The sequence below is a fragment of the Petaurus breviceps genome, unplaced genomic scaffold (genome assembly GCF_028583685.1).
Source record: "Petaurus breviceps papuanus isolate PSGF00001 unplaced genomic scaffold, PetGlider_PUasm1.0 140, whole genome shotgun sequence".
NCBI classification, from domain to species: Eukaryota; Metazoa; Chordata; class Mammalia; order Diprotodontia; family Petauridae; genus Petaurus; species Petaurus breviceps.
This window is the reverse complement of record NW_027185698.1, coordinates 8,054,865-8,070,220: the sequence shown is the minus strand read 5'-3', so window position 1 is coordinate 8,070,220 and position 15,356 is coordinate 8,054,865. Positions and strand designations below refer to the sequence as shown.

At 34.8% G+C, this 15,356-nt stretch overlaps 1 pseudogene; it reads left to right on the top strand.

Annotated features, from left to right (window-relative positions):
* Nucleotides 1–4,483: 4,483 nt before the first annotated feature.
* Nucleotides 4,484–5,356, top strand: LOC138150180 (small ribosomal subunit protein mS40 pseudogene; annotated as a pseudogene).
* Nucleotides 5,357–15,356: the final 10,000 nt, after the last annotated feature.

The following is a 15,356-nucleotide window of genomic DNA, read 5'->3' as shown; positions in this document are numbered from 1 at the left end:
TTTTGCCATAGTTCCTTAGCACCATGGAGTGGCATGAACTGTGGGTTAGACTATGAGCATGTGGTTATTATTAATCATTGCTATTTCATTTTTATCTTGTTGAATGGAATTTGGAAAGAAATGGTTCTGAGAGAAATCATTATCATTTTTTTAACTTTTGTGTTTAATATTTATTGGTGTATTTCATAATTGAAAAAGCTCACTTTTTTTGTAATTACTTAAATAAAAGAGGCTATGCTCTGTAGGCTCAAATATTTTTAGCACAATCCTAGTTGTAGACAACATAGATGATGATGGTGATGATGATGATATTTTTTGGTGAGGAAACTCCCAAATAGTATTTTTAAAACTCATAAAACTTTGGTACTTTTCAATGAGTGATAAACATTTATTAGTTTTCTGATGTTGACAAAGAACATGGGTATCAAGGAGAAAGTCAAAAGTTTAACTAGTACACCTATGTCCCTTTCCTCAAGGAAAATAAATTCTAGTCAGAAGGTGTAATTCCAACCCCCTAAGTATAATACATACTACATAATAAATGGATTTTAATTATACAACAGAGTTGTGTGGTTTTTTTGTTTCTTTTGCTTTTTAGATCTGAAGGAGCAGATCACTACCATTATTATTTATAGGAGTTTTTCATCCAACTATTTTATTCTATTTTGTATTGCACTACGGTTCAAAAATAATTGTTAATAATCTTCTATGATTAAAGTATAGTGTGATAGTGATCTTTATACAAATGTAACTATCAATTCTGGGTTATATACATGTAGATCAGGGACTATGTCTAAATTATATTCTGTGTCATTTGGATCCTTGCAAATAATAGTTGATTATTAACTGATAAATGAATAAATGGATGGATAGATAAAAGACAGGATGAATGAGCTATACTGTCCAGTTCCACCTATAGCTTAATACTTAAATACTGAATAACTTTAAAAGTTTGAAAAGAGTCCTTCATGACTCCCCTCACTCTATGCTATGCTATGATTTTCATCAGTTTCATCCTAACTTAGAAAGATATCAGAGCTGAAAGTTGGGGCTATATTACCTGATTTAACAATGTGTACTTTGTAAAAAAATTAATTTCCTGTATGCTGAAATGTTAAGTACTTCACAAATAAATGCTAACATTGGAAATGCCAGTCTCCAAAAAGAAGGTTGCCTAAATGTTCATCTTACCCTCTAACTTTCACACAGGGTGATTTTAATTTTAAATGTCACTTCTCCAAACCCTTAACATAGAATCACACTGCCAACTGCCAAGGGCACAGACAAAATATCAGATACTCACATTTTTCTGTGTTCCTTTACTCTCTTCACTATGCCTAATTGGATCTCATTTCCACTCTCAGAACATTTAATCATTCATAAAGGAGGGACCCAGCTGATCTCCCCTTTACTCATCTGCTTACATGATGGGAAATCCTAAGTTGTTAAAACAAGGGCTATTTTTAGTTTTGTCTTTGTAGACTCAACACTTAGCATAGTGTTGAGTCTACATAGGGAACACATAGGGAAAACTTAAAAAAAATACTTGTTGGATTAGTTTGGAATAAAACAATTTAGGTAATAGGATCACTTGTATAAAGGCAAGATATTAAAGTCAGGGATGACTGAGACCAAATCTGACCTATGATACTTAGTGGTTATGGGATCTTGGTCAAATCACTTGACCTTTACTTTGCCTCAGCTACTTGTTTGCAAAATTAGGATAATAAAAATAATCCCTGTAAGGGCTGTTTCAAGTGTGAAATTAAGTAATACATGTAAAGTACTTTGTAAACATTGAAAACATTCAGTTAAGTTATTTTCCATTCTTCCTTTTCTGAATGATGCCTGTATGAGTGGCGAAGAGGGATGGATATGAGTCACGTATATTTTATAGGAATTGTCAAGTGACTAGATGTGGCAAAGTTTCTGAATAAATATGAGAGAGTTAGGGAGAAATAACTGATAATGTTGACTAAGGTTTTAAGCCTGAGTGAGAGAATGATGATACCAACAATACAACTAATAAATTGGGAGGTGGGACTGATTTAGGGGGAAATTAATTCCATCTTGGACAAGTTGGTTTCAATGTGTTGGTGGAAGTTTTCATCAGACAGTGGGAAATGTGGTCCTGGAACTTGTTAGAGAAATTGTTGCGGAATAGAGGCTTAGAAATAATGTATAAAGTAGTGAATTTTGAAAGCACAAAAGTAAACAAAATCACCAAGCAAGAGCATATAAATTGAAAAAAAAATGAAACACCGAAATATCCATTTGGCAAATAAATCCTTAGGATGAAGGCAGAGACAGAAAGGCATGGACTGATTATCTCAGACACTGATTATAGGGTATTAGGTATAATGTTGGTTGTGATTTTTTTGCATGTGTAACCTTAATCAACCAAAAGGGAAAAAAAGAGTCCTAGGTGTATATTCAATGAAAATTTTGTGGTTGCACACGCAACCAAAATATAAACCAAATCCAGCTAACTTTATGTAGAATTTGTCTTAAAAAGACCATCCTGTCAGCATGTGAAAAAGTTCTTTATGCATGTCTAATCCAAGCTAAGACACTTGGCAAGGTCCACTGGGAAGGGATCTGGGGCTGTGCTTAAGCTGAAGGAGAATGCAGGGTAGGTCCCACCAGCCTGACAGGTTCTATCTTTGCACCAATGGCTGTTCCCTGATGAGCTGGAGCCTTAGCACTGATCTTTGTATCTGTTACTGCATATCTGAGAGTTGCAGATGTGCCCCAAGTGAGAGGTCAAGAGTAGGTGATTGGCCACAGGGAGAGGGCCAGAGATTCCCTGCAAATGAGACAAAGCTATCCCAGAGGGAAGTCCTTAACTTCTCCAGGACTCGTCTGAAAAAAAGAGATTGTGCAACATGACTTCTAGGACCACTTTGAACTCTGCAACTCTAATTCTATGAACATGACCATCATGGAAGAAATAACGGAAAGATAAGGAGACACAAGATGCAAAGGAAAGTATATAATTGACAGATGCTATATGCACTTAAATTTAACATTTAGTAATATTGCTTCATCTTTTTTTCCTGCTTTGAAAATAGTCTAATAGCAGGATTCATAACAAAAATATATTTTTATGTTCACCCTTAGGACATTCTTTAGGAATTCTGACATCTTTTGTTCTATGGAAATATTCAATAAAGTAGCATAAAAAATCCATTCCCAAGATATTAGATTTTTTGGGACACTTCCAAATCTCTTGATCTAGTGTGTTACTTTGTGCAAATAGTGAATAAGAATATTGGCCAAACTTTGAGAATTGAGAAGTTATTTTATTAACTAACATCATTTGTGATATTTTCATATACTATGATTTATAATTCTCAATTTTAGAATAATATCTAGAACTGGAAAATATCTCAGAGGTTATATAGTCTAACCTATGAACTTTATTAATGTAGAATGGGAAGTCTAGAAAGAACAAAATACTTGTCCAAATTCAAACAAGAAATGCATTTCTTTTTTTTGGACTTTTTTTTTTGAAGGTACAAGGTAGGGAAATTGGGGTTAAGTGACTTACCCAAGGTGACACAGGTAGTATGTATTAAGTGTCTGAGGCTGTATTTGAACTCACATCCTCCTGACTCCAGGACAGGTGAACTACTCACTGCTTCAACTACATGCCCCAAGAAGTATATTTCATGGTTTCATGGCTGAACTTACATACTGTCCTAGAGCTCTGACTCTTTGACTGTCTAATACACAAAAAAATTCTATTCACAGATATGGATACAAACGTAGCTATTTCTATAGTTACATAGAATTGGCAAGAAAATATCCAATCAAGAGTGAGCTTATTTAACTTTGCCATTGTGATGTTTAAATCCTATTAGTAAATCTTTCCTTCAAGATTGAGAATCTATTTATTACAAGCCCCAAGGTTTGTGGAGCAAATATATTTCAGTGATTTTCAATGTATCCAGTGCTTAATGAATCTAATTCTTTTAATTAGATTGTTTAATAATCTGCATATGAACCAAAGAATGAATTCTGGATTTTTACCTGCTTGTTGAAAAAATATTATCAAATAAATTGACAGTGGTTATACTGTTTTATCATTTTATTACTTTTCTAATTAGTGCTTTGTCATCTTATCTTTAAGTTTATTCAATTTATGATAGAATCCCTAGAGTTGTGAAGAGTTATTTTGCCCCAATAAAACATTTTCCTATTTTACTCAACTTAATAACATTAAATTGATACCTGCCATCAAATCAAAACTGCATATCCAAGTGCTATTTTATTTTTAAATTTTGGCATTAACACATCCTTTGCAAGATAAGTAATTCATATATAAAATGTAAATAGAAACTATGAAACATAAACATTATTTTTGGTTCATTGATTCATTCATATGAAGGTTCATTGCAAGTTATAGATAAGTAACATAAACATATAAAATACAGTATTTTTAAGATAAAAAATATAGCTCCTCCCTTATCCATACACCAAGATGGCAACCTCTCTCCTAACTCTTCTGTTTAGACAGCTCTTGGGCCTCACACCTGTCAGAGGGGTCAACTAGGTGCAGGCTACTCCCCAGGCTCTATGCATCAAAGCTCCCCCTGAGGAAGAATCTTCCATTCCTGTCTTCCTCTATCAGGTTGCTCCTTGGGAATATCTGGAAAGTGAAGAATACCTGGCTTGATATGGCTCCCACCCAGTCTGGGCTGACTTTCGACGAAACCACAAAGGTGATATCCCACCACAGCGAACCCATAAGACATGCATTCGAGGGAACAAAGTTGCTGGGAACCCTTTCCCTATCTGCCATGATCAGAAGCTCCATGTGGACTTTAGAAATGTGAAGCTCTTGGAACAATTTGTGTGTGCTCACACAGCTGTCAATCTTCCATGCCCCATACATAGGTGTCTGTATGAAGCAGCATAAGAAGCTGAAAGAGGCTATCCTGAAGGCCAGAAACCATGGTTTTCTCAGTTACCACATCCCATTGGTACAGCCAGGAGATACTGATTTCAGCAACTCCCATGGAGCTGTGGGCTGTACCCCAGTGGCTCCTGCCCTAGCTGCAGGTACCTCCTGGTATCCATGGTACAATTGGCAGCAGCCACCTGAGAGAGAGCTTGACCTTCTTCAAAGGCTATATCGAGGCCACCTTAAGGAAGAGAGTGGACCCCCAACAGAAACGTTACTTGCATCTCAAACTAATGTTCTCCCTGAGGAAGAGGAATCTACAAGTGTCCCCTAGAAAGGAAATGGTGGATATACTCTGTGGTGCTCTAGAGATTAAGGATGGATGTTAGAAAGTCCTGATGCCTAAGTTGAACTGATTTTTATCCCTACCCTTTTTAGAAATGGGTAGTATAATGGCAAGCTCTGACCTAGAGGAAAAGAGAAAACAGGGAGAAGGTAAAATGAAGCATTGTCTGAATAAATGTTTTTGGTGGACTCCACTACATGCTGCTTTCCCCACCCGGTATTTTTAAGTTTCAAGGGTAGGGGGTGCCTAACTTGTGAAATCAATTCTATTATTTAAAAAAAATATTAAAAATATATTTTAATTGTATTCATTTTGAAAGACTTTCTTCTCTCTGACTTCAGCTATAAAATTGTCAAAAATACAAAGGTCCTCTAAGTAAATGTCTAGGGTGGGACATCATGGTATTCTATAAACATCCTGTGTGCTATTACTAGGCATTAGGTTACCATGTTGAGTGAGATACTACTAATCTCCTTCATGTCCTCCACCAAAAAAAAAGTGAACAGTAAGCAAATAACCTACTGTATATACCTTTCTGGGAAGAATAATTGCATATACTTTCCGGAATGCTTTTATTATTTATATTTTAGCATTGCTTTATAATTGCAGAAATTTCTCTTCAATTTTGAATGCTCTTAAATTTTCATGATAGTTTGGGGTTTGTTTTTTTTCAATGAAATTTTATTCAAAAAGCATTTATGAAGTCCCTATCATGTCTAGGGCATCATGCTTGACAAACCTTGAGGTGACTTGCAAATAGAAACAAAGAAATGTCTTTACCCTAGCAGAACTCATGTAAATATACAATTAAACATTTGATAAATACAATGAAATAATGATCATTTGAAGACTGGGCAAGGATACTGATAGCATGGATGATAACTCAGGAAAATACCTAAGTTGAGTCTTGGATGAAACGAAGGATTCTATAAGTAAAAGGGCTCATCCATTCCAGAAATCACAGTAGCCTCTAAAAGAATTGTTGATGTGGGAAATTAAATATAGAGTTTTTTGGTACAGGAAGTAAATCAATTTGGTTGGAATGAAGACTATCAAGAACTACTGAAATGTAAACTCAAAATCTGAAAGGAAGACTATAGTCAGATTATAAAGGGCTAATCTGAAAAATCTGTGTTTTATCCAAAAAGCAATAGGAAGCCACTAAAGAATTTTGAGCAGAAGAGTGACATGAACATATCCTTTATAGAGAGAATATTTTGGCCAGATTTGTGGAAGATAGAATAGGGAGAGAAGAAATTTTTAGGAGGGAGACCAATAAGGAAGTTATCGTAATGTCCTAGTTAGTTTAAAGGGGTATCAAAGTGTATTGTTGCTATCATTTAGACACAGTAGCTATGAGGTAAAAATGTGACAACTGAAAATGAGTGCAGGATCTACACATACAGGCTGATTCCATGAGCAAATTAGGAAAACATGGATTTTTTTTTTTTGCTTAGAACTATGGATAAGGGAAGAAATTAGGACCAAAGAAAATATAGAGAGCATTACAAAATGTAAAATATATAATTTTGTTTATATAAAATTTAGGGGCAGCTAGGTGGTGCAGTGAGTAGAGTATTGGCCCTGGAGTTGGGAGGACGTTAGTTCACATCCGGCCTCAGACAATTAACACACAAACAAAAAAAACCTAGTCATGTGACCTTGGGCAAGTTATTTAAAAAAACACAATTGCCCTCAAAAAATTTTTTTTAAAGATTTTTTGCACAAACAGAACTAATGTGACAAAAATTAAAAGAAAAGTAGAAAACTGGTGTGGAAGTTTACAACATGTCTCTCTGATGAAGGTCTCATTTCTTAAACATATAGAGAATTTTGCCAATTTTATACAAATACAAATCATTCCCCAATTTATAAATAGGAACAGGCAATATTAGAGAAAAATCAATACAATCTTGTTCCGTAAAAATATGCTGTCAATCACTATTGATTAATTAAAAGTAAATTAAAACAACTCTGAGGTACTACCTCACACCTATCAGATTGGCTAATATAACAAAAAAAAAGAAAAATGATAAATGTTGGGGAAAATTGGAACACTAAAGAATAGTTGGTGGAGTTGTGAACTAAAGCAACCATTCTGGAGACCAATTTAGAACCATGCTAGGTCTATATCGTAAAGATATTTTCAAAAGGAGGAGGAAAGACCCATTCCTGTAAAGATATTTATAGCAGCTCTTTTTGTGGTATGTAAGAATTGGACATCAATGGGATGCCTATTATTGGGAATAGCTAAAGAAGCTGTGGTATATAATTGTGATGGAATATTATTATACTATAAGATGACAAGTAGGATGATTTCAGAAAGAAAAAAACAACCTTGGAAAGACTTATAGAAACTGATAAAAAGTGAATTGAGCAGAACCAGGAGAAAGTTGTACACGGGAACAACAATATTTTATGATGAAGAACTGTGCACAATTTAGCTATCCTCAGAAATATAATGCCTTTGACAATCCCAATGGACTAAACATAGAGCATCCTATAAACCTCCAGAGAAAGAACTGATATTTTCTGAACACAGACTGGAGCATGCTGTTTTCAACTTTCTTTTTTAACTTCTTATACAAAAAGACTACTATGGAAATGTTTTATATGATTGCACAGGTATAACTGATAACTGCTTACCATCATAGGGAGAGGGCAAAAATTTAATTTGGGGCTCAAAACTTTAAAAAAATCAAATTTAAAATGTTTAACATAATGGGGGAAAATAATATAAACATGTATATACATACATGCATAAATATTTATACACATATATACATATTTATTTATTTGTGACACCTTAATTTTGCCATGGTCTTTGAAATTATTGACCAGAAGGTAAACCTATTTGTTTCATTGCAAGATTTAAAAGAACACAAACAATTTTTTAAATAGGAGACAGGCTTCACCATCTGATTTTCCAGGTACTTTTAACATGGAACTATCCTATCAGTGAAAGGTAAGGAACATGTAGGAAGAGTCACAAATTTAGACACCATCTGATTGCCCTGAGTAAACACATCCACTGTCTTGATATATTAAATAAATTATCTTCCAACAATAAGCACTCTGTTTAGAAAAAAAAAATCTGTTTCATTGTGAACATTCATCTTATCTTAAAGGTTCTTATTTTTTCTTCCATAATTATGACAAACTGCTAAATCAGAGCATTGAAAGAACTGTAGAATTTAGAAATAAGCCTACCTCGGGCAAATAATGTCTTCAAAAATTCACAATATACATTTTTCCAATTACTACATGGCATTTAAATAGTTTTGATTTGCTTTTGTTTTTAACAAATTCTAATAAGGTCTGAAACTCCAAAATGATTTTGTAGAAGCATTTAAGTTATTTTAAAATACTAGAATGGTTGGCCATTCTAGTGGAGGCTCTAAGGGAGGCTGCTTTGTTCTGAAGACCTTACAGAGGGAAGGCTTGCGTATGTTGGTAATTGCTGAACTGATTATGTGTACCAAATTCTTTTTAAAAATATTTTTATTTTTTAATTTATTATTATTTTATATTTTATTTTATTTTTTAATATTTTAATAATTTTTATTTTTTAGTTTACATAATTCATTTCCACAAGATTTTGAGTTACAAATTTGCACCCCATTTTCCCCTACCCACCACCCCAAAACAGCGATCACACTGAATAACCCCTCGCCCAATTTGCTCTCTCCTATATATTCCCCCATCCCTCCTCTGACTTTCCAGTAAGTCATGGTGGATCTCTATGCCCCAATGCCTGTATATCTTATTTCCCAGTTACATGTAACATACTAATATTAATAATATATATTTTTAAACAGTTGATTTTTAACCTTTGAATTCCAGATTCTTTCCCTACCTCCCTCATCACCCACCCTTACTGGAAAGATAAGCAATTCAGTATAGACTGTACATGTTTAACTATGCAAAACATTTCCGTAGTGGATATATAGTGAAAGACTGATGATATTTCCCTCCATATTATCCCACCCCCACTTGTTCTCTTTGCTATTTTGATCCTATCCCTTTTCAAAAGTGTGTGCTTCCAATTCCCCCCCCCCCCCAGCTTCCCTCCTTTCCATCATCCTCCCTCTCATCCCCTTCCCCCCTACTCTCCTGTAGGGAGAGATAGCTTATTTAGTGTGTATGTCATTCCATCCCTAAGCTAAATTCATTGAGAATAAGGGTGACTCATTCCCTGGTGCCTTCCTGTTCTTCCCCTCCATTGTAACAGTTTTCCCTTGCTTCTTCTACATAAGAAAATTTACCCCATTCTATCTTACCCCATCTCCTCTCATTATATTCCTCTCTCACCTCTTAATTTCACTTTGTAAGTATCATCCCTTCCTATTCAACTGGTCATGTACCCTCTGTCTATGTATACTGTACACATATACACACATACACACGTATTCACATATGAATTCATATGCCCATATACCCTCCTATTTAGTCATATATGTAATGTATACATATATATATATATATACATATGTGTGTATACTTTTTTATTCCCTTCAACTATTCTCATACTGAGAAAAGTTTCATAATTTACAATTATCATTTTTCCATGTAGGAATGTAAATAGTTCAAATTTGATAAATTCCTTATTATTTCTTTTCCCTGTTTACCTTCTTATGCTTCTCTTTCTTCTTGTATCTGATTGTCAAATTTTCTATTCATCTCTGGTTTTTTCATCAAGAATGCTTGAAAAGTCCTCTATTCTATTGAATGACCATATTTCCCCCTGAAACATGATACTCAGTTTTTCTGGGTAGATGATTCTTGGTTTTAATCCCAGCTCCTTTGAGTTCCAGAATATCATATTCTAAGACCTTTGATCCCTCAGTGTAAAAGCTGCCAAATCCTGTGTTATCATGATTGTGTTTCCACAGTATTCAAATTTTTTCTTCCTACCTGCTTGTAATATTTTCTCCTCAATCTGGGAATTCCAAACATGGCTATGATATTCCTCGGAGTTTTCTTTTTGGCATCTTTTTCAGGAGGTAATTGGTGGATTCTATCAACTTCTCTTTTGCCCTCTGTTTCAAAAACATCAGGGTAATTTTCCTTGAGAATTTCTTGGAGGATGATCTCTAAGTTCTTTTTTTATCATGGCTGTCAGGTAGTCCAATAATTTTTAAATTATCTCTCCTGGATCTATTTTCTAGGTCAGTGGTTTTTCCAATGAGATATTTCACATTGCCTTCTATTTTTTTCATTTTTTTTTTGTATCTGTTCAATAGTGTCTTGATTTCTCATATAGTCATTTGCTCCAATCTAATTCTGAAAGAATGATTCTCTTCAGTGAGCTTTGGAGGTTCTTTTTATTTCTTGCAAATTTGGCTTTTTAATGCATTCTTCTCCTCATTGGCTTTTTGAGCCTCTTTTATCATTTGAGTTAGTATGTTTTTAAGGTGTTATATTCTTAAGTCAGTTTGTTTACTCTCGTTTTACAATTTTCTTTGATAATTCTCATTTATCTTCCCAATTTTGCCTCCACTTCTCTTATTTGGTTTTCAAAATCCTTATTAAGTTCCTCTATGGCCTGTAAGCAGCTCATTCTTTCCTTGGAAGTTTCCGGTGCTGGAGTTCTGACTTCACTGCCTTCCTCCTTTTCCATGCTTTGATCCTTTTTTTTTTTTTTGCCAAAAAAGGAATCCAGAGTTGGACTGCTGTCCTTACCTTGCTTCCCTCATTTGCTCATGTTGCCACTCAAGTACTTGACTTTTGAGCTTTTTAGCCACAGTAGAACTCTGCTACCACAGGGGGGAGATTTGTCCTAATTGCTGGGGTTTTTTAAGCTGCTGGAGCTATTAGTTGGGTGCCTTCTCTAATGCCTCCACACACTCTGGCAAACTGGTCATAGCCCAGGACCTTCACCCTCTCACTTTTCCCTTAGCACCTATGGATTGATAATTCTGGAAACTGCCACAGCTGCTGGTGATCTGAAGCCCCTCCAGCCAGCAGCTTGTTGGGGCCACCCTGAGGCTAAAACCTTGAGTTTGTGCAGGGCTGGCCTTCACTCCCAGCACACTTTGCTGGCAGCTTCCTGCCGGCCTGCCAGGCTGTTCTCAGTTGGAGGTTAGCTTCTCTGTGTCATTTTGTGGGTTCTGTAGCTCTACAGTTTCTGTCATAGTCACCTTTTACATGAATTAGAGAAGGTGGAAGAAGGAGCCCCATGGAAGTCCTGTTTCTAATCTGCCATCTTGACTCTGCCCCACATGAAGCTTTTAAAGTGAGATGGTTGTGTACCAACTTCATTGTTGGTATAATGTATTTGGCTTTCTGGTGCTTGGATTGGGCTTCCTTGTGTTTGAATAAATATTTTGGTTCTGTCTTCAATGTGGAGAGTCTGTTACATTTTGTGATTCAGAACTATACCAGTGTATTCATATCCACTGTGGGAGAATATTGCATTGGTGTTATACTTGCCAAGCCCTTTTCATGGATGTCTATTTACCTTTAGTGTCTGCTAGGCACTGAACTCTTGCCTGTGGCTCTAAGAAGCCATAGCTTGTACAGCAGTCACACCCCAGTAAAACATCTGAAAAGAAGAGCTAAACCAGGTTGAGGGTTACAGATAGGCCTTAAACCAGTGGTGTCTCCCCCAAATATGTGAAGGTTTCTCCCTGTGGAATGGGTAAATGAGAATATATATGTATAGATAGATAGATAGATAGATAGATAGATATTTTTTCCCCACAAAGGGCCATGAAGGTCACTGAAGTAGTCTCTGTGAAATGTTTAGAACTTAGTAAAACATCGAAGACAAAAAAGTCATACATTGTATTCTAGGCCATAATCATTTGTCCTGACTTTTGTCTTGCCACTGAACTTTGATGACTCTGGATGAGTAAGGCTGAAGACTTAATGTAATTCTGCCTCACTTAAACCCAATTCACATAAGCCAAGACATCACCCCATGATATCATTGTTCCTCTTCAAAAACAAAAGATGAACAACAAACAATGACATTTTGTTTTTAAATATCTGTAAGCATATTACTTCCCCCAGTAGCATGTAAATGCTTTGTAGATTTTTTTTTCATTTTTGTCTTGGCATCTTCAGTGCCCAGAACAGCATCTAGCAAATAGCCAATGACTAATATATTTTTTAAAATATTAATTGACTTCCTGAAGATGAAAAACAAAATAAAAAAATGTCTGCCTTCAATATGTTAACCTTCTACTGAAAGAAAACACATATTTATGATGATTTTAAAAAAAATTAAAGTCCACAGGGTGGCTAGTTGGCACAGTGAATAGACCACTGGCCCTGGATTCATGAGGATCTAAGTTCAAATCCGGCCTCAGACACTTAACACTTACTAGCCGTGTGACCTTGGGCAAGTCACTTAAGCCCAACTGTCTCTCAAAAAAAAAAAAATTAAAGCCCACCAAAGCAGCAATCTTGTAAATTGGTGCTTCAATATCATTTAATACAATTAAGTAGTAACTTTGAGGACTGGGAGCATGCCTTTTTTTCATCAGCGTTTGATTTACCAAAACAGGGTATGGTGCATTGCTTGGAATTAGGTGTTTTAAGTGTCTGTGATCTCATCAGCATGGAAAATTCCTCATTTGCTCATCATAGAGACTTAATAAATTTTTGTTAAATGAAATATATTATATAGTTATAGCACCTTATCTACTCTAAAAAATATTACTTCAGTTTTTGATCTTGTTTGAAAGGTTTACCAACATTATCTTATGCACTGGGGGCATGTAGCATCTTTAACAAACAATAGATTTGTCATGTATTCATATCTCCAGCTTTTAATTTTTTTCTTTCATTGACAACTTTTTTTTCTCTGTGTAACTACTGTCAAAACATTTCAGCCTTAGACACATATTTGTGTGTCACCTATTTCTATTCCAAATGGGTAAAATTAATACTTATTAAATATTAAGTAAACAAAGCTCTAGAAAATCACAATGAATTCAATTCTCAGCTGTTTAAAATAAAATGTTCTAAAATATCAGTCACTAAAAATGTGTGTGGTAATGTGTTTGGTAGTTTAACCAAAGGCAACCTTTTGGTTATAAAGCTAATTCTAGCAATATATGCAATGGTTATTATAAGACATAATATCAGAATGATTTTCAGCTTTTGGCCGACTGGGAGGGAAACATACTCAATTTACCCCATGCAACATTTTGAAGTAGGAATAATTTAGGGGCCATAGAGATAATTACAAAGTTCTTTTCTATTTTCATCCTACAATTTATACCCTAGATAACAAATATCCTCTTATTTTCCCCAAACAATTATCTCTAACACACTTCCCAGAAAATCATCTGAGAAATTAATTCAAACTGGACCTTATCAATCCTTTCCACATCAATGTATTATCAATTTCAGGGATATCTGCTTGCTCAAAACAAACAAAATAATAATAATAAAAAAAACTAGTTTAATCCAAGGGGTGGGGGGAAACCTTTATTGTGAAGTTGAATGCATATAAGTTTTTTTTTTGGGGGGGGGAGAAATGATTTTTTTTTTTAGTGGTGAAGCAGAAAGACCTTTCTGTAACCATTATAATTATGATACAGTGATTATCATTTGCACTGACTAGTAAGGTCTATAATGACAATGTAGAAATAAATGTGTTCCTGAATAAAGATAATTGAAAAGAAAATGAATGAATTAAAAATGATATATTGACGACATTATGTGTCTAGCACTGTGATGAACACTGGAAATTCAAACACAAAGACAGTCTTCTCAAGGAGCTTTATTCTAATGTGGTAAGTCAATCTGAATAGAGGAGTGGTGACTAGGAAGGGTTCCTTGCTGGGAAATTGTTCAGAGGGAAATAGAGTGATATGGAACTTCCAGGAGAAAAAAACAGATTTGATTTTATCACAATTTCAGAACTGGAGGGTGGAAGGAGAATAAAGGCATTTGCTTGGCAGTAAAGATTTTGATGAATAAATAACCAGGGAATATTAAATGAAACCAAGTGAAGTGTAGATGGGGTCCTCATAAAAGTGAGCCATCTGGGCAAATTGTGAGTCAGAACAATAGGGTCTGAATGTATTTTTTTTTTATCCTTTGTGACATTTGCCCATGACTTAACATACATTCTCCATCCAATATGTTGTTTTTCTTCCTCTCCTTCACTTGATATTTTATTGTCACCAATGATCTACATGGGTAGTCATTAAGTTATCCTTTGCCCTCAGTATATGACCAACCTGTCTTATTTTTTTTAGTCCTACATTTCTGTGAGTAACCTTTTATACCAATTCTCTTGCACAAGTCATGGTTATGCATGTGTTACAATCTATTTATCCCCACCATACCTCTGCATAGTCTTTTGTGTGGTCCCCCAATTTATTTCTGTGGAAAATGTGTAATTCCATTGTTTGGATCCATGAAGTATAGCTGATGGAATCATTAAAAAGATAATGTTTATTTCAGAAAGAAGTTTGAGGTAATTTAATACCCTTCAAAAAATTTCCCCAAAATAATCCAACCTGTTATTCAATTATTGTCCCAGGTCATTGTCTATAAACAATTGTCTACGACATCCACAATGATGAATCATCTCTTTGATTCATCCATCTAATATCATAATCTGGATTTCGCTTTTCATTATTGTTGTTTTCCAGTATGAAATTTTTTGAGTATAGAAAGACATACAAATACATGGATGGATGGGTGGATGGATGGATGGATGGATGGAGATGTCATTTAGGACGCTGTAAAATTTTCTAGGGCTTGAAGTATTCAACACAAATCCTTTTCACATAGAAGAATTTGTGCAGCCTCTCCATCTACAGAGAAATTTCTTCTTTTTGAACTCTCTGCAGTATATCATTCATCATGGTGGCAACACCATTGGTATTTGAGGTCAACAAGTAATGAACACAGTGGAATCTTTCATTCCCTGCACCTTTCAATTCATTCTAGAACTATAAAGATATAGTCTGCTGAATAATATAATTTGTGAAATCTTTCTTCTTTTCTTTTCATACCTATATCAAGGTAACTTCAATGTCTACTTAGATTTTTCTCAAACATTTTGTATTAGGAAAAGTAGACTATGGATAAGTAGATTTCTAGTATACTTTGTATCTGAAGCTGCTTGTTTTGAACTTC